Source organism: Notolepis coatsorum, assembly GCF_963971535.1.
Source record: "Notolepis coatsorum genome assembly, chromosome: 5".
Lineage (NCBI taxonomy): Eukaryota > Metazoa > Chordata > Actinopteri > Aulopiformes > Paralepididae > Notolepis > Notolepis coatsorum.
The window spans coordinates 41,072,090-41,093,059 of NC_140169.1; positions in this window are offsets into that span (position 1 = coordinate 41,072,090).

The window sequence follows — 20,970 nt, forward strand, 5'->3', positions numbered from 1 at the left end:
GACGGGTGTCCCCCAGGGCTCGGTCCTAGGACCCCTTCTCTTCTCCCTCTACACTAAATCACTGGGTAACATTATCACGTCTCATGGCTTCTCATATCATTGTTATGCCGATGATACTCAACTCTTCCTCTCCTTCCCTCCCTCAGATATCCACGTCTCTGAGCAGATCTCGGCCTGTCTGTCCGACATCTCCGCCTGGATGACTACCAACCACCTCAAACTGAACCTAAGCAAAACAGAATTGCTCCACCTGCCGGCTAAATCCTCCCCCCTGACCGACCTCTCCATCACAGTCGAGAATGCAGCTGTGACCGCGTCCCCGACCGCCAAGAACCTTGGTGTTGTCCTCGACGACCAGTTGAACTTCTCTGCTCACATCGCAGCGACAACCAGAACCTGCAGATTCTGTTTGCAAGTGTAGCTGTACAATGAATGAGTCGAGTCGAGTTGTGTCTCAATGCCGTGTATTGCCAAACACAAGTAAACAAACCACACCCTCTCCAGGATGTGAGACACGTATATACCATACAGGCACCGGCCCAGCACGCCCACAGGGCAGAGCTGTAGACCAGCCTGTAACATCTCTCTTCCTTTAGTAAGTAACAACATCAATCCGTGCACACCTAAGTAAGATCAGAACACCTCAGCAATAACAACCACAATTAAACACAGAACAACAGAATCACAATTTTCCCATCGGTCATACATCAGCTTTGCTGCTTGATGTTTCACTCTCAGCTTGTCTGTGACCCCTGTGACGACCTGAGGTACCAGTAGCTGGTCGGCCATAGGGAGAAGGGTTCTCAGTCTCCGTGACATAAGTCGCTGTGCAGGGCTGCACCGCATACCCTCAGTGGGTGTGTTTCTCCAATGTAAAATGGCCTTCCAGGGGTCCTCTCTGGCATGGTCTGCCTTTCTGCACAGGCTCTTCACAATTTTCACTGCCGACTCCGCTTTGCTGTTAGCCTTCGGGTGCCTCGGTGAGGACATAACGTGCTCAAAGCCCCACTCCCTCGCAAACGCCTGGAACTCTCCACCGGCAAACTGGCCCCCACCATCAGAAATGGCCCTGTCTGGGACCCCGTAGTGAGCAAACTGTGCCTTGCATCATCGGATTGTGGTGTCCGCTGACAGGTCAGGGAGCAAGTTGACCTCCCAGAAGTCAGAATAGTGGTCCACCACGAGAAGGAAGTTCTGTGCTGCATAGCTGTACAGGTCCATGATTACCAGCTGCCAGGGCCGTGTGGGGAGTGGGTGTGACATCATAGTCTCTTTCTGTTGTTCGTGTGCATACTCATTGCACACGGAGCACTGCTGTATGTAATCTTTGACTTCCCCTTGCATACTGGGCCAGTACAGTGTATCCCGAGCCTGTCTGTAGCACGCCTCGGCCCCCACGTGGTTGTAGTGGATCCGTCTCAGCATTTCCGGACGCATAGCTTTCGGAATTATGATGCGCTGACTCCTGTAGAGCACGCCATCCTGTGCACTTATCTCGTCTCTGATGGCCCAATAGTCCCTGACGGCTAAAGGGGTCTCCTCTTTGTGTTCTGGCCATCCCTCCAGCACGACTGACTTGAGTGTTTGCAGACACACATCCTCCTCAGTGTGTGTTCGAATCTGTGCCAGACGTTGGCTGCTGACATTCAGATAGTCCGCCTGCCGAATGGTGGCCGTGTCATACTGCTCCTGCTGCATGCTGCAGACCATTTCCCATCTGTACAGTGTATCTGTTCTCTGTGGTGGGGTGGTGGCTCTGCTGAGCGTGTCACTTATGTACATTTCAGGGCCTGGCTTGTATACCACCGCCAGGCAGTAGTTCTGCAATGTGAGGAGCATGCTCTGAAGGCGCTTTGGCGCACTGAGGAGAGGTTTAGTGAAGATGGACACCAACGGGCGGTGGTCGGTCTCTGCAGTCACATCACCCCTCCCATATAGGTAGTAGTGGAAGCGTTGACAGGCGAATACGATGCTTAGGCACTCCTTTTCTATCTGTGCATAATTTTGCTCCATTTGGGTCAATGCACAAGAGGCGAATGCGACAGGCTGTCCCCCCTGAAGCAAGCAGCAGCCCAGACCCGTCTGACTGGAGTCGCTCTGTACGGTGACCGGCTTGTGGACGTCATAGTACCTTATGACTGGCACCACCGTGATCAGAGCCTTGATTTCCTTCATGGCGGCTTCATGTTTGGGCAGCCAGTGCCACATCACATCTTTGTCGAGCAGTCACCTCAGAGGCTCACATACCGCTGACAAGCGTGGCATGAATCTTGACAGGTAGTTCACAAACCCGACACATCACTGGACCCCTTTTGCGTCTGTGGGGTTGGGCATGTCCAGAACCGCCCTGACCTTGTCAGGGTCAACCTTGAGGACAGTATGTGGCCGTGGAAGCGGACCTCCTTCAGTCGAAACTGCAGCTTTTTCAGGCCCAGTCTCAGCTTTACCTCTCTGCATCTGTCCATCAGAGCGATGAGGTTTGTGTCATGGTCGTGGTTGGCCTCATCCTCGGTGTCCCCACAGCCAACTGTGAGGATATCATCAGCTATGGGCTCAATCCCTATCAAGCCAGCCAGCAGCTCATGCTGCTTTCTTTGGTACAGCTCCGAAGCCACTGACACACCAAAAGGGAGTTTCAGCCAACGATTCCTACCCCACGGTGTCCAGAACGTTGCCATCAGGCTGCTCTCCAAACGGCACTGTAAAAATGCATCCCGTGCATCCACCAGCGTGAATATACGTGCCTTTGGCAGCTTATACAGCACGTCATCCAAAGTGGACATCAGGTAATGGGACCGTTTCAGAGCTCGGTTAAGGGGTTTTGGGTCTATACATAGTCTCAATTTGTTTGGCTTTTTTACTATGACTAGATTGCTAATCCAGTCCGTGGGTCAAGTGACTGTGGTCTAGTGCCCATCCTCTTCATATTTATCCAGCTGTGCTTTAACAGCTGCCTTCAGGGCCACTGGAACGTTCCTGTGAGCACACTGCACAGGTGCCACCGTGCTGTCCAGCTCAAAGTGAATATCACCGGGGCAGAGACTCAGCAGGGCTGGTGAACACATCATGGTAGGTGCTGACAAGACACTCTTTGGTCAGTGACACCTTCCTGCAGTGCTCCACTTTATTCAGCTCCCCAGGAATGGTGAAGCGTATCAGACCAAGCCTCTCACATGTATCCCCCGAAAGCAAGGGCCTCTGGCCAGTATGTACGACTTCAAAGTCCAGTCTGTGCGTCTTACCCCCAATGACGCATTGTGTGCTGTACACCCCCAACGAGCTCATCCACTCACTGTTGTAAAGTTTCAGTTTGATGAAGCTCTTCTGAAGGGGTGTTCTAGGTGCCAGTCTTGTCTTGTCCTTGACGCTCATCACATTGCATGTGGCTCCCGAGTCGAGCTGGCACCTTTGGAGGCCTCTTTGCAGTGGTAGGTTGACAAACCACTTTTTCCCTTGAGTGTTCACAGCCCCCACGCTCTCTGCTGTGTACACGTCTGTCTTCTCCCGGTCGCTGTCCTCCAGTTCCCCTGGCCATGGGTCATCCACAGCATACAACTGGCGAGCCTGCTGGCCTCTTTTCATGCATACTTTTGCTAAATGGTTAGCCGTGCCACATGAACGGCATGATTTACCAACGGCGGGGCACTGGTCTCGCCCACGTTTGTGCCGTGTGCCACAGTACTTGCACTCACCAGTGTCTCTCATGTTCTGTGGCTGTGCAGATGTGTTGGCCTCGGATGGCCTGCTGGCAGGCCTCTGTCCATATCGCTGCCCTTGTGTGGCGTTAACGCTGTCCCCAGGCCCGGAGCTGCCAAGAGACATGGTTTTTAACCTACTGTCCATGACCTCAGCTGCCCGGCAAATAATGATGGCCTCATCCAATTTAAGGTCCTTTTCTCTTAATAAACGACGTCTAGTGCCCTCATCAGTTATCCCTAGGACAAGCCTGTCCCTTATGAGTTCATCTTTAATAGCTCCATATTCACAAGAGGCAGCCTTTTCTCTCAGTCTTGTAACAAAAGCATCAAATAGCTCTCCATCCTCCTGTTTCAAGTTGCCAAAAACGTACCCCTCAAATATCATGTTCTTAGCTGGTGTGAAGTATTGCTGCAGTGCTGTCAGAATAGCCCCCACATCTTTTTGTTGCTCCACGGTGAGTCCCAGGTTGTGTTTATAAATATGACGACAGTAACCGTCTGAGCGCCGCCGCCTGTACTGGCTTTGCTTTCTCGCTGAGCCCGGTCGCGAGCAGATAGTCCTCGAACTCTGCTTGAAAGCTCACCCAGTTGCCGTGAATGTCCCCCGTCATCTTCATTGGCTCCGGAGGCGGAATGCTGGATGGCATTGTCGCCACCAAAACTCTCACAAAAACAACACATAAATGTCCACTGTTATTGCAAACAGCTGTTTCAGCGACGGGGCGTATATAGATCCTCTTTGGGTCCTAATCCCACTTCTGACACCATGTTTGCAAGTGTAGCTGTACAATGAATGAGTCGAGTCGAGTTGTGTCTCAATGCCGTGTATTTCCAAACACAAGTAAACAAACCACACCCTCTCCAGGATGTGAGACACGTATATACCATACAGGCACCGGCCCAGCACGCCCACAGGGCGGAGCTGTAGACCAGCCTGTGACAGATTCCTCCTGAGCAACGTCAGAAGGATCCGCCCCTTCCTGACAAAAGAAGCCACCCAACTCCTCGTCCAATCAACAGTCATCTCCCGCCTCGACTACTGCAACGCACTGCTAGCTGGCCTCCTGGCCACTGCCACCAAGCTTCTTCAACTCATTCAAAACGCAGCAGCCCGCCTGATCTCAAACCTACCGAAGTCGGCCCATGTCACCCCACTTCTTAGGGACCTGCACTGGCTCCCCATTGCTGCACGTATCCGCTTCAAGGCCCTTGACCTAGTATACCGTGCGGCAAAGGGAACCGCTCCCGCCTACCTCCGGTCAATGGTCTCTAACTACACACCCTCAAGACCCCTACGCTCTGCATCTTCTGGCCGCCTCAGACCTACTCCTATCCAAGCTCCGGGAGGGTCATCAAAGAGAAGCTGCCTATTCTCAGTCCTTGCCCCACAATGGTGGAATGAACTACCCACCCCAGTTAGGACAGCCGAAACCCGTCCAATCTTTCGCCGTCGACTAAAGACGCACTTCTTCAACCATTATCTGAAATAATGAGATCTTTTTTTTTATATATATCTAACCCTAACTAACCTTACTGTCATGCACTTGTCCTAATAAACTAACCTACACTGTAACACGCAACACTTTGATGAACATTGTTACTCAGCTGATAGAGTTGTACCCTTCCTGATGACCTGTCGTACAGAACTTGTAAGTCGCTTTGGATAAAAGCGTCAGCCAAATGACTAAATGTAAATGTAAATGTGTCCTTTTCATTTGTCCTTCTGACTGAATTGGCTTGTCAATCCGTTTGGCTGCTGCCTCTCCTATGAGCAGTTCCACTGGCCTTGTTAAGAGCTCAGCACATGTCCTACAGGCTTCATTCAACACATGGGCTGGATCAGGCTTTCTGTGTGGGAATTCAGTCGAAACAAGCTGAATATGTTTTGTGGAACCTGGCAACTCAGAACAAATGTGAAACAGACAGACAGACAGACAGACAGACAGACAGACAGACAGACAGCCAGCCATACAGACAGCCAGCCAGACAGACAGACAGACAGACAGACAGACAGACAGACAGACAGACAGACAGACAGACAGACAGACAGACAGACAGACAGACAGACAGACAGACAGACAGACAGACGGACGGACGGACGGACAGACAGACGGACGGACGGACGGACGGACGGACGGTCTGTCAGTTAGGTAGAAAGACAGGCAGTTAGGAAGACAGACAGACAGACAGACATAATGACAGACAGTTGATTAGACAGACAGGCACACAGTTAGGTAGGATGGTACATGCCGTAGAGGTGTGGTGCAACACATTGATGGAATCAGGCACATCTGTGTGAGAAATTAGTTGACACCAGGGTTCGAAATTAACGGGGGCTTGGGGCATAATGCCCTTGAAAATGGACAAAATGCCCTCGAAAACCAGTTAAGGGGGGCACTTAATGCCCCCGACAGTTTACTAATTATATATATTTATCCGGTAATGGAGCGTCTGTGTATCGTACGGTTCAGATGACGCGCAAATAAAAAAAATCATTTGGCGGAGCCTGTGTTCTGCACTGGCTGCAGGCAGCAGCAGTCAGTTTGTGTAAAAATGGCACGCACAATATAAATCAATCTTCATTACGACTTTAAAAACATAGCCATTAACATTACATAGGCCTACACACATCTTGCCATAGCGTTAGCAGTTTGTAAACACAACGCACGTTTTAACTATGGTAGCCCGACGCAGCCCGCAAGCTAATACTGTACAGTCAATGAAATGTCACCGTAGCTACTAGCTAATGTAGCAGAGGAGGAAATGGGAGTCTGAGAGGCGGGGTGTTTAAAGACAATGATAGGCGTTTATTCAACATCCAAGAAGGCTAACATACAACTGTGTTTTACTAACTCCAACCGGGACTATTGCCGCTTTCGCGCTGCTTGTTGATGTTATGAACGTGACCGGAACTGAAGGTGCCACACGCTAAAATGTCCGTGGGGACCCGGCGCCAACCCATAGATAGTTCCAACTCACCGAATTACGTAATCCACCACAGTTGCACTCAATATTTAAATAATGTTAGTCTAAATAAATGTAGACAGAAACATAATAATTTCAAGCAGAAAATGAATCTTTCCATTAAGAACTGACAATCAGGGAATTGGTCGGCGTGGCTCAGGGGTGGAGCGGGTTGTCCAATGATCGAAGGGTTGGTGGTTCGAATCCCGCTCAAGCCCATGTCCATCCCACTGCCGCTGTGTCCTTGGGCAAGACACTTAACCTACTTGCCTCGTATGAATGTGTATGCATGTGAATGAATGTTGGTGGTGGTCGGAGGGGCCGTAGGCGATGATTATTCGCCACGCTTCCGTGAGTCTGCCTCAGGGCAGCTCTGGCTGCAATTGTAGCTTACCACCACCGGTATGACTGTGTATGAATGAATAATGGACTCTGTGAAGCGATCTGGGTCTCATGAAGAGCGCTATATAAATCCAAGTCATTATTATTATTATTATTATTATTATTATTATTATTATTATTATTATTATTATTATTATTATTATTATTATTATTATTATTATTATTATTATTATTATTATTATTATTATTATTATTATTATTATTATTATTATTATTATTATTATTATTATTATTATTATTATTATTATTATTATTATTATTATTATTATTATTGTTTTTGTGTGTTTATATTAATTAAAGAAAGGAAAGTCTAGTGCTGGCTGAGCATATTGTTTGTTTGCACTAAGTTAATACTTTGACAAATGTAGCCTATATTTTTCAGTCAGTTCGGTCTTTGAGTGCCAAACATTATTTAAGGCTGTAAACACTGTAAACCTTTTATTTTATTTTTAATAAATGAGAAGCATGTTTAGATTTGAGTGTTAATTTTTTTTTATAAAAATTAACGTATATCGAACTGAAAACCGTGACCCCAAAATCGCGATACGAACCAAACCGTCCATTTTGTGAACCGTCCCACCCCTACCGTTTATCATAAAAATTCAGTGCCCCCGAAATACAAAAAAAAGCCCCCGAAAATCAATTAAGGGGGGCAAAAAAAGCCCTTGAATTTTTTTTTTAATTTCTAACCCTGGTTGACACAAGTTGAATATGTGTAGTGCAACCTGGCAACCCACAGAGAAAGAAATGTATGCTGGAAAAGGTAAGGAAGAAAGAGTGTGTGTTTATCATGCAAAGTAAAGCACAACGGTTAGCTAGTGCCCATAGTAGAGGTAGGCGGGTAGCTATTCAGTGCCAACAATGCAACCACCATTTCGAGCTGTAGTGTTCAGCGCCAAACAAATGTTGAGGCTCCACTCTGTCCCATCGACTTTTCAAGCGCAACGCGAGGAGATGGATGTGGCCACACTGTGTCCCATTGCTATACAAATGCATTATCACGTTATGGCTGTTGGCTGTGGTATTGTCATCACTGTGTCCTGTGTGCACTACTGGCAACCTATGCTACTGAACCCGTGATGCAGGAATACTATATTGTATCCCCCCATCTTTCTTGGTCTGTCTCTCTTTCTTTCTATCTCTCTCTCAATGTAACTGAATTCAAAGGCTGTGTCCCAGGCCCTGCCACACGCTACCTAAGTGGCTTTTTACACGGCTCTCATATATAGACACAGGCAGAGGTGATGGTGAAGACAAACCGGTTTATTGAAGAGAGTGGCGAGATGTAACAGACCAGGAGCAGATATGATGTTGCCATGATAAAGGCTCTCCTTAGTGTGTGTGGGGATGGTTACCTCGATATGCAACGGGTGTGCAGCCAAGCCTGATCCCAGGTCTGATTAGCTTGACCCAGGGCGGTGTGGCTGCTCCCAGGTCTGATGAGCTTGACCCAGAGCAGGAGTGGCTGATCCCAGGTCTGATGAGCTTGACCCAGGGCAGGTGTGACTGATCCCAGGTCTGATTATCCTAACCCAGGGCTGACGTGGCTGCTCCCAGCCAGGTCTGATTAGCTTGACCCAGGGCAGGTATGGCTGCTCCCAGGTCTAATTAGCTTGACCCAGGGCAGGTGTGGCTGATCCCAGGTCTGATTAGCTTGACCCAGGGCAGGTATGGCTGCTCCCAGGTCTAATTAGCTTGACCCAGGGCAGGTGTGGCTGATCCCAGGTCTAATTATCCTGACCCAGGGCAGGTGTGACTAATCCCAGGTCTGATTATCCTGACCCAGGGCAGGTGTGGTACTCAAACCATCCTCACACCACAGGCTGTATTTGTACTGACTTTGGTGAAAGAAAGAAAGAAAGAAAGAAAGAAAGAAAGAAAGAAAGAAAGAAAGAAAGAAAGAAAGAAAGAAAGAAAGAAAGAAAGAAAGAAAGAAAGACAGAAAGACAGAAAGAAAGAAAGAAAGAAAGAAAGAAAGAAAGAAAGAAAGAAAGAAAGAAAGAAAGAAAGAAAGAAAGAAAGAAAGACTCACAGAAATTATCCTTTTAACCTGGTCAAACTAAAGTCAGTCCCAGCACTTTATCAACCAATCATATGACAGTATTACAAACATCAGAGGAGGGGGGGCCCGGGGCCTCATGTCACGGAACCCCACTCCACCCAATCCCACGAGACCAAGTCTTATCTGATTGGGCCATTCGATAAGGTAATGAAGTGAGGTAATGATTGATTGGCGAGAGGGATGAAAAATGGGCCAATGGAAAAACAGCTGTAATTAATCATCCTGTTGTAATGATTCTGTTCTGTGGGAGATTTGCAATGTACACATGAATGTGCACACATTAGTCATGTCAAGTTTATTTTATTAAATACACGTGTGCAGGCAAGCAAGCATGCATGTGTACACACACACACACACATACACATACACACAGGTCATGGCTAAACAATTTGAAGTGAAAATATTGTGTTCTGCGGTTATCAGTAGCCATCTAAAAATAATGGTGGTTGATTCAATCAGAGTTTGGAGCTAACAACAGTCAGATGTAGGGAGCTAGACTTGTGTTTGTTGAAGCTTTGGGGCGACATGGGCATTTTCACAAAATTAGTTAGTTATGATTTTGGGACCATAGCCCTATTTCCTATATACATATATATATACACACACGTTATGTATATAATTATAAATTGTTTTGTGTGACAATGATACAAACAAAACAGTTTTTATAAACATAACAGCAACAACATATAAATATATAGTATATAAACAATTCACTATATATATAAACAAAAAAGGACAATGATAATCATACAGTATACAATGTTATTACAATTATTGATATTTAATCGCTACTGATAAAACAAACAAATACAACTAATCAAACGTAAATGGGAAAAAAAAAACAGAAAAACAACAAATCCACCTTTAACCAACCTTTAACTCATTCAGCGCCGGCAGGGCTGGACTGGGACCAAAAATCAGCCCTGGCATTTTTGGCCCAGACCGGCCCACCATAATCGGTCGGACACCACCCACCAGTACACCATCATTGCGGTCCCCTTAAATATGCGTACCTACTGTACTATTCCCCCAAACCACTACAAAGATGGGTAGTAAGTGCCATGGACAAGTGTACCAGTGCAAGTGGACCAGTGTACTCACTCACTCTTGGCTGAATCTTGTTTTGGGTGGTGATGTAAAAACATCTGCATCATAGCAGGCTCAGGATGGGCAAAGTAGTCTATAGCCTGTTCATCCCTGTCTCTCTCCTCCACAACCTGGCTTGACTTGACATAAGTAGAGAGAGATGATTACAATTAACTGGTACATTCAGGTCCAGAATTGTTGGAATTCTCTGACAAAGATAAAAAGCTGTACAATTTAAACAATACCATACTGGTAATGAGCAAATAGTTGTTTATTCAATGAATGCATGGAGCTGTTCAATCTTATTTCATTTGATACTAACTACTAGGGGTGTAACGGTACACAGAAGCCACGGTTCGGTATGTACCTCGGTATTGGGGTCACGGTTCGGTACGAGCTCGGTACAACAGAAAAAAAATATTTATAATAATTATTATTAACACTTTAATCGCCGGGAACGCCGTAACTCGTCTTTGCTCGCCATGCTCATTCTGCCGAAGACGCCGTAACTCATCTTTTTATATCAATATTTCAAAAATCCGTGATCGAAATCATATTTCTCCTCTGGAGACATGAGATGTACTGGTGAGCTCCACTCAACTGTCTAACGGTTCAAGAGCGTCATCTGGTGGCCGATCGGCAGATCGGCCAACAGGACGTGACGCGCCAAACCGGAAGTGCTCATCCATATTTCGTCCGGGCACTCGCGATCGTTAGCCGGACTCCATCTCAACACACTGGATAATCAATCGCTCGCCCTAACTCAATAAACAACGTTATTTGGATGTATATAGTATTATACAACCTGGAAATGGTTCATCTAAATCAACATCCCATAATCGAAAACTGTCTACTCCAAGCTGATCGTCCAACGGCGCGAGGAAGATACGGTGAGTTTCAACGTTATTTTCTAACGTCTTCTATACTAACTGATCTGATGACCATATGACCCACACTAGACGAATGATATAACGTTGCCCACGGAATTATAAACGACCCCCCGCCCATCCGGTCAATATCAGATGATACGTAGTAACTTCTAGAAGTACCTCCAGTTGAAATTTTTCATCTGGCACCGATCGCTACCAAACTGTATTTGATCATCAATATAATGCATTTGGGGCTATAAATCAAGTTCTGGAGAAAGCTGCAGAAAACGATAAAAACATACTTATACTTTAGACCATATTTTAGTATGAATATGTGAATGAAAAAGTATAACGTTGCTACACCCTGAACAATGGATATAGGACATTGAATGGGCCATAATAATGTCAATTTAGCAATAGAATTTAAAAAGTTATAGCCCTGCAAAGAAGGGGAACTTCTCCATAGACAAATAGAGCTGGCTAGGGATGGTAAATTATGAATTTAACCATGGCGATCAAAGTGTTAATATAAAATAATTATTTTAATTCTTTATTATTATTTTTTTCTTTTAATTTAATTTAATTTATATATTATATTTATGATAATTATTATAATTATTATTATTAAATAGAATAATTTTCGATAGGCTTGCCGTGGTAGTCAGTGATACTGGTGTCATTCTGTGTTCAGGCATCCACTTGCATACTATCCCTTTAACAACTTATCCTTGCTAAGTTTCAGTTTCACTTCTAGAGAGAATTTAACTTCACGACGAGACTGAATACTAGAGAACAGATGACATGTTTACAGCAATGGCAGAGGATTATTTGGATTTAAACACAGTGGAGCTCAGATGATCTGTCCGGAAAAGTATGTTTCTTTTTTTTATTTGATTGTGCCTGTGAGTCCGGCGGGGGAGAATGTTGATGTGTTTGTTGGCACGCGCGTGTGTGTGTGTGTGTGTCGGCGACGCGTGTGTGTTTCTTTCCATTGATTTCATTTGGTTAACGTTATTGGGCGAACAAGAAAACTGTAAATTGTAATGACCCTGCAGCTGTTCCAATGTAAATGTGCCTTTCTCCGTGCACTTTCGCCCGCTCTGAACTGAAGTCGGGGACTCGGTGTGCCGCGCGCTGTTCTCGCACGGACCTCGCGAGTGCCTGCATGTGCGACTGGTGTGTTTGCGCTGTGGGGCGTATTCGCCATATGGCTGCGCATACCGCACCGTGACGGCCGTACCGTAAATTCGCGGGACGAATACACGTACCGTTACACCCCTACTAACTACTCAGTTCATACAGATTTCAAGTATTCAAATATCAATGATGAATATTGCATAAGGTTTACACAGTTAATAGATCACCTTCTTGTTTCATATTCATGTTCAGAGAGGAGTAATAGTTAGATCTTTGTATGTGATTTATATGGCAATTAAATCAATGGTGTGCTTGTTTGTTTGGGGAGTTTGACCTACAGTAGCCTACCACGTGAAGGTGCATGATCAATGGACAGCACAAACACAATTTGTGTAGGTGGAGACTAGAGCTACCACAGATAGTAATAAGTTATAAGAGTAAGTAATCCATACCATATATATCCTAATAGTTACCTTATTACCATACTTGGCTGAAAATAAACTTGGCTGCCTGTTGTGAATGTGTTTTTCCCTGTAGGCTAATACATAAGTAGGCATACATTTTTACAGTTAAGCAAAAATTAGCAGTTGAGTAGGCTATGTGCTGTGTTTTTATGTCTTCCATCGAGGACCACCTTGGAAATAAGTGTTTTAATGAATGCTTTTAGGTGATATCCTCAGGAATACAAATTGGTCAAGATAATTTGTTTTTATGATGTGTTTTTAATTTCCAAATACAAATCTAATCAAATCAAAAAGGCAGTTTTTGCAGTTGAGCTACAGGTGTTGTATATTATACAGCCTTTTCATGCATCTTTATCAAGGGAACCCTTATCCTAATGATTTATTAAATAATATTATGATGATACGATATGGACCTAGTAGTTGGGTCATCTGTGGCACTTCGTTTCTCAATGGATTTGTCATCTAGGAGGGTTAATAAACAAATTTTGACGTGGTGTATTTAAAAAAAAGGCGGGGACAATTTGTGAGAGACCAAAATCCAAAATGGCTGCTGTGGAAATTAACTTTTTAATGGTTTGACCTACAATGATGCACAATACATGGTACCAGCCCCCTCTCAGTCATGTACCAGCCTCCTCTCAGTCATGTATACCAGCCCCCTCTCAGTCCTGTATACCAGCCCCCTCTCAGTCATGATACCAGCCCTCTCTAAGTCATGTACCACAGCCCCCTCTCAGTCAGTTACCAGCCCCCTCTCAGTCATGTACCACAGCCCCCTCTCAGTCAGGTACCACAGCCCCCTCTCATGTACAACAGCCCCATCTCAGTCATGTACCACAGCCCCCTCTCAGTCATGTACCACAGCCCCATATCAGTCATGTACCACAGCCCCCTCTCAGTCATGTACCACAGTGCCATCTCAGTCATGTACCACAGCCCCATCTCAGTCATGTACCACAACCCCCTCTCAGTCATGTACCACAGCCCCATCTCAGTCATGTACCACAGCCCCCTCTCAGTCATGTACCACAGCCCCATCTCAGTCATGTACCACAGCCCCCTCTCAGTCATGTACCACAGTGCCATCTCAGTCATGTACCACAGCCCCATCTCAGTCATGTACCAGCCCCCCTCTCAGTCATGTACCTGCGCGACTGGCGGGCGGGTGCTTAGTAAGATATGTGATTGGGCCAGCCCAGTGTCAGTCAGTACCAATGGGCCGCTGTCCCAGCCTAGTAGTGGGCCGGTCGTTGACCAAATAAAAATAAAATAAAATAAATTACAAAAAAAGATTTTTTTTTTTTTTTTTATAAAAGATTTTTTTTATCAAATCATAACGCCCCAAATATGCGTCAGCATGCCAGATGGCCAGTCCAGGCCTGAGCGCCGGGGATTAGCCATGGCCCTGTGGTCGCATTGACACACGTTAAAATATAGGACTGAGTCACCTTGTTTGTATAGCTATCTATATTCTATATTATAGCTATGGATACAATACTATGGCCCATTTGACATCACCTATCTATCGTTCAATATGTGAGAAAGAATACATTTTTCCATCCATACATTCCAGTGTTATACCATGGTGAATATAAGTATGGTTTTAGAGCAGTCTAGGGTAATTCATGAAATCCATGTCTTGCCTGTATACGCTATTATCCCGAAATCAAATCCATATCATAGCTATTATTTTCCATCAGGAATGCATGAAAGGGGGGGGGGGGGGGGGGGGCGTTTCTTATTATTTGATTGTCAGTAACGGCATTCGCATTGAACACTAAAAACCGGTATCAGCCCGATCGGTATGAAAGCATTGCATGATCAAGCTAAAATTGACGTCAAATCGTACCTGTGGCACAATCCACGCTGTTCCTCAGGAGCTTGACCCCATTGACTTTGCATTGGTTTGTTACTAACCAGCCGGAGCCAGTGTGAGGAACATCATGTATCACGCTGAGAAAGGACTCTACCCATTGACCCCAGCAGGAGGCCTGTCTGTGTGGCCTTACATGTTCTCCCTGTGTTTGTGTGGGTTTCCTCCACTACTCCGGTTTCTTCCCACACCAAGAGACAGATGAAAGCTAGCTCATTAGCTAACTCTGACACATTTACACTGATGTTGAAACTGAAAGTGTTGATTACTGTGCATTGTCCCTGGGTAAAAACAATGCATAAATACACATAATCATCATTGGCAGGTAACACATAGGACTGGGGTTCCAAAGATCAGAAATATCCCTTTCTAGGATAATCAAACATTCACCTTTTCCTAGAGATCTCTTTACTTTACTTCATAAAGAACACCAGGCTTTGAAAGGTAGAATATAATGTGCATGTTGAAGGTACAGGCCTTCACCATGACCAGCTGTGTAGTGTAAGTGTAGAACAATATTGCCCCCTGCTGTGGAAATAAAGAACAGCATATATATATTTCACACAGCAGGGCTGGTCCACAGATATTTGTTTGTGTTTCAAACAAGGCAATCATGGTCCTCACCTACAACCAACTGCCCCCCTACCCATCTCTCAGATCTCCTCTCCTACCAACTGTCTCACACCTCCTCTCCCTCTACTGTACCACCTGCCACCCCATATCTCTCTGACCTCCTCTCCCTCTACCAACCCTCTCTGACAGACCTCCTCTCCCTCTACCAACCCTCTTTGACCTCCTCTCCCTCTACCACCCTCTCTCACCTCCTCTCCCTCTACCAACCCTCTCTCACCTCCTCTCCCTCTACCAACCCTCTCTCACCTCCTCTCCCTCTACTAACCCTCTCTCACCTCCTCTCCCTCTACCAACCCTCTCTGACCTCCTCTCCCTCTACCAACCCTCTCTGACCTCCTCTCCCTCTACCAACCCCCTCTGACCTCCTCTCCCTCTACCAACCCTCTCTGACCTCCTCTACCTCTACCAACCCTCTCTGACCTCCTCTCCCTCTACCAACCCTCGCTGACCTCCTCTACCAACCCTCTCTGACCTCCTCTCCCTCTACCAACCCCCTCTGACCTCCTCTCCCTCTACCAACCCTCTCTGACCTCCTCTACCTCTACCAACCCTCTCTGACCTCCTCTCCCTCTACCAACCCTCTCTGACCTCCTCTCCCTCTACCAACCCTCTCTGACCTCCTCTACCAACCCTCTCTGACCTCCTCTCCCTCTACCAACCCTCTCTGACCTCCTCTCCCTCTACCAACCCTCTCTGACCTCCTCTCCCTCTACCAACCCTCTCTGACCTCCTCTCCCTCTACCAACCCTCGCTGACCTCCTCTACCAACCCTCTCTGACCTCCTCTCCCTCTACCAACCCCCTCTGACCTCCTCTCCCTCTACCAACCCTCTCTGACCTCCTCTCCCTCTACCAACCCTCTCTGACCTCCTCTCCCTCTACCAACCCTCTCTGACCTCCTCTACCAACCCTCTCTGACCTCCTCTCCCTCTACCAACCCCCTCTGACCTCCTCTCCCTCTACCAACCCTCTCTGACCTCCTCTACCAACCCTCTCTCACCTCCTCTCCCTCTACCAACCCTCTCTGACCTCCTCTACCAACCCTCTCTCACCTCCTCTCCCTCTACCAACCCTCTCTGACCTCCTCTTCCTCTACCAACCCTCTCTGACCTCCTCTCCCTCTACCAACCCTCTCTCACCTCCTCTCCCTCTACCAACCCCCTCTGACCTCCTCTCCCTCTACCAACCCTCTCTGACCTCCTCTCCCTCTACCAACCCCCTCTGACCTCCTCTCCCTCTACCAACCCTCTCTGACCTCCTCTCCCTCTACCAACCCTCTCTCACCTCCTCTCCCTCTACCAACCCTCTCTGACCTCCTCTACCAACCCTCTCTGACCTCCTCTCCCTCTACCAACCCCCTCTGACCTCCTCTCCCTCTACCAACCCTCTCTGACCTCCTCTACCAACCCTCTCTCACCTCCTCTCCCTCTACCAACCCTCTCTGACCTCCTCTACCAACCCTCTCTCACCTCCTCTCCCTCTACCAACCCTCTCTGACCTCCTCTCCCTCTACCAACCCTCTCTGACCTCCTCTCCCTCTACCAACCCTCTCTCACCTCCTCTCCCTCTACCAACCCTCTCTGACCTCCTCTCCCTCTACCAACCCCCTCTGACCTCCTCTCCCTCTACCAACCCTCTCTGACCTCCTCTCCCTCTACCAACCCTCTCTCACCTCCTCTCCCTCTACCAACCCTCTCTGACCTCCACTACCAACCCTCTCTCACCTCCTCTCCCTCTCTCTGACCTCCTCTCCCTCTACCAACCCTCTCTCACCTCCTATCCCTCTACCAACCCTCTCTCACCTCCTCTCCCTCTACTAACCCTCTCTCACCTCCTCTCCCTCTACCAACCCTCTCTCACCTCCTCTCCCTCTACCAACCCTCTCTCACCTCCTCTCCCTCTACCAACCCTCTCTCACCTCCTCTCCCTCTCCCAACCCTCTCTCACCTCCTCTCCCTCAACCAACCCTCTCTCACCTCCTCTCCCTCTCTCTGACCTCCTCTCCCTCTACCAACCCTCTCTGACCTCCTCTCCCAACCCTCTCTCACCTCCTCTCCCTCTATCAACCATCTCTCACCTCCTCTCCCTCTACCAACCATTGTCTGTTCTCACTACCGCCACCCTTTAGTATAAAGTGACACTGAGTTATTGAATTCTGTATACATTTAATTTATTGTCAAATGTATACATTATATTTATTAAATTTTTGTTTATTAATACAGTTATTTAAGACCCTTTTGTATTCAAATAACCACAGGATATTTTTAGGGGTAATAGAAAATACATGTTTCTTTTTACTATAATATCACACAAATATCTTTTATGCAGAGTAATCTTCCCTATTTTATTATTCCTTTTTGTTTCTTTTCCTTTTAATAATACACCCACATAGCTTTTATAAATATGTGGAATAAAAACATTGATTGCCCTCTCCAAAATAATATTGATTAATTTATTATTTTAAAATGTTGGCAGGTCCAAAATGAATGTTGTTGTTTACATGTTGTATACATGTATCCCCTCCCTACTTCCCATTTCCCCACATGGAACTTCACATTTTCTGGGTCTCATTGTGTATTATACAATATTAATTTGCACAGGGAGAGACTCCAGAGACATGCTGGATCAAATAGACTCCAGAGACATTCTGGATGAAAGACACTCCAGAGACATTCTGGATGAAAGAGACTCCAGAGACATTCTGGATTAAAGTACAAACATCATGACTCCTATTTATAAACCTAACTCTTACCTTAACCCTAAACTTTATTGGAATGTATGCTAGACCATCAAAGTGGCACCATAGGTAGCATCGTTAGCTACCCTACCACACCCTCGTTAGCTACCCTACCACACCCTCATTAGCTACCCTACCTCACCCTTGTTACCTACCCTACCTCACCCTCGTTACCTACCCTACCACACCCTCATTAGCTACCCTACCACACCCTCGTTACCTACCCTACCTCACCCTCGTTAGCTAACCTACCACACCCTCATTAGCTACCCTACCACACCCTCATTAGCTACCCTACCACACCCTCGTTAGCTACCCTACCACACCCTCGTTAGCTACCCTACCACACCCTCGTTAGCTACCCTACCACACCCTCGTTAGCTACCCTACCACATCCTCGTTAGCTAACCTACCACACCCTCATTAGCTACCCAACCACACCCTCATTAGCTACCCTACCACACCCTTGTTAGCTACCCTACCACACCCTCATTAGCTACCCTACCACACCCTCATTAGCTACCCTACCACACCCTCGTTAGCTACCCTACCACACCCTCGTTAGATACCCTACCACACCCTCGTTAGCTACCCTACCACACCCTCATTAGCTACCCTACCACACCCTCGTTAGCTACCCTACCACACCCTCGTTAGCTACCCTACCACACCTCGTTAGCTACCCTACCACACCCTCGTTACCTACCCTACCACACCCTCGTTAGCTACCCTACCACACCCTCGTTAGCTACCCTACCTCACCCTCGTTAGCTACCCTACCACACCCTCGTTAGCTACCCTACCACACCCTCATTAGCTACCCTACCACACCCTCGTTAGCTACCCTACCTCACCCTCGTTAGCTACTCTACCACACCCTCGTTAGCTACCCTACCACACCCTCATTAGCTACCCTACCTCACCCTCGTTATCTACCCTACCTCACCCTCGTTACCTACCCTACCTCACCCTCGTTAGCTAACCTACCACACCCTCATTAGCTACCCTACCACAACCTCGTTAGCTACCCTACCACACCCTCATTAGCTACCCTACCACACCCTCGTTAGCTACCCTACCACACCCTCATTAGCTACCCTACCACACCCTCGTTAGCTACCCTACCACACCCTCATTAGCTACCCTACCACACCCTCATTAGCTACCCTACCTCACCCTCATTAGCTACCCTACCACACCCTCATTAGCTACCCTACCACACCCTCATTAGCTACCCTACCACACCCTCATTAGCTACCCTACCACACCCTCGTTACCTACCCTACCACACCCTCGTTAGCTACATTTACATTTACATTTAGTCATTTAGCTGACGCTTTTATCCAAAGCGACTTACAAGTTCTGTACGACAAGCCATCAGGAAGAGCACAACTCTATCAGCTGAGTAACAATGTTCATCAAAGTGTTGAGTGCTACAGTGTAGGTTAGTTTATTAGGACAAGTGCATGACAGTATGGTTAGTTAGGGTTAGATTTTTTTTTTTTTTTTTTTTTTAATTCAGATAATGGTTGAAGAAGTGAGTCTTTAGTCGACGGCGAAAGATTGGACGTGTTTCGGCTGTCCTAACTGGGGTGGGTAGTTCATTCCACCATTGTGGGGCAAGGACTGAGAATAGGCGACTTCTCTTTGATGACCCTCCCGGAGCTTGGATAGGAGTAGGTCTGAGGCGGCCAGAAGATGCAGAGCGTAGGGGTCTTGAGGGTGTGTAGTTAGAGACCATTGACCGGAGGTAGGCGGGAGCAGTTCCCTTTGCCGCACGGTATGCTAGGTCAAGGGCCTTGAAGCGGATTCGTGCAGCAATGGGGAGCCAGTGCAGGTCCCTAAGAAGTGGGGTGACATGGGCCGACTTCGGTAGGTTTGAGATCAGGCGGGCCGCTGCGTTCTGAATGAGTTGAAGAGGCTTAGTGGCAGTGGCCGGGAGGCCAGCGAGCAGTGCGTTGCAGTAGTCGAGGCGGGAGATGACTGTTGATTGGACGAGGAGTTGGGTGGCTTCTTTTGTCAGGAAGGGGCGTATCCTTCTGACGTTGCTCAGGAGGAATCGGCAGGTTCTGGTTGTCGCTGCGATGTGAGCAGAGAAGTTCAACTGGTCGTCGAGGACAACACCAAGGTTCTTGGCGGTCGGGGACGCGGTCACAGCTGCATTCTCGACTGTGATGGAAAGGTCGGTCAGGGGGGAGGATTTGGCCGGCAGGTGGAGCAATTCTGTTTTGCTTAGGTTCAGTTTGAGGTGGTTGGTCGTCATCCAGCTACCCTACCACACCCTCATTAGCTACCCTACCACACCCTCGTTAGCTACCCTACCACATCCTCGTTAGCTAACCTACCACACCCTCATTAGCTACCCAACCACACCCTCATTAGCTACCCTACCACACCCTTGTTAGCTACCCTACCACACCCTCATTAGCTACCCTACCACACCCTCATTAGCTACCCTACCACACCCTTGTTAGCTACCCTACCACACCCTTGTTACCTACCCTACCACACCCTTGTTAGCTACCCTACCACACCCTCGTTACCTACCCTACCACACCCTCGTTAGCTACCCTACCACACCCTCATTAGCTACCCTACCACACCCTCGTTAGCTACCCTACCTCACCCTCGTTAGCTACTCTACCACACCCTCATTAGCTACCCTACCTCACACTCGTTAGCTACCCTACCACACCCTCGTTAGATACCCTACCACACCCTTGTTAGCTACCCTACCACACCCTCGTTACCAACCTACCTCACCCTCGTTAGCTACTCTACCACACCCTCGTTAGCTACCCTACCACACCCTCGTTAGCTACCCTACCACACCCTCGTTAGTTACCCTACCTCACCCTCGTTAGCTACCCTACCACACCCTCGTTAGCTACCCTACCACACCCTCGTTAGTTACCCTACCTCACCCTCGTTACCTACCCTACCACACCCTTGTTAGCTACCCTACCACACCCTCGTTAGCTTCCCTACCTCAGCCTCGTTAGCTACCCTACCACACCCTCGTTAGCTACCCTACCACACCCTCATT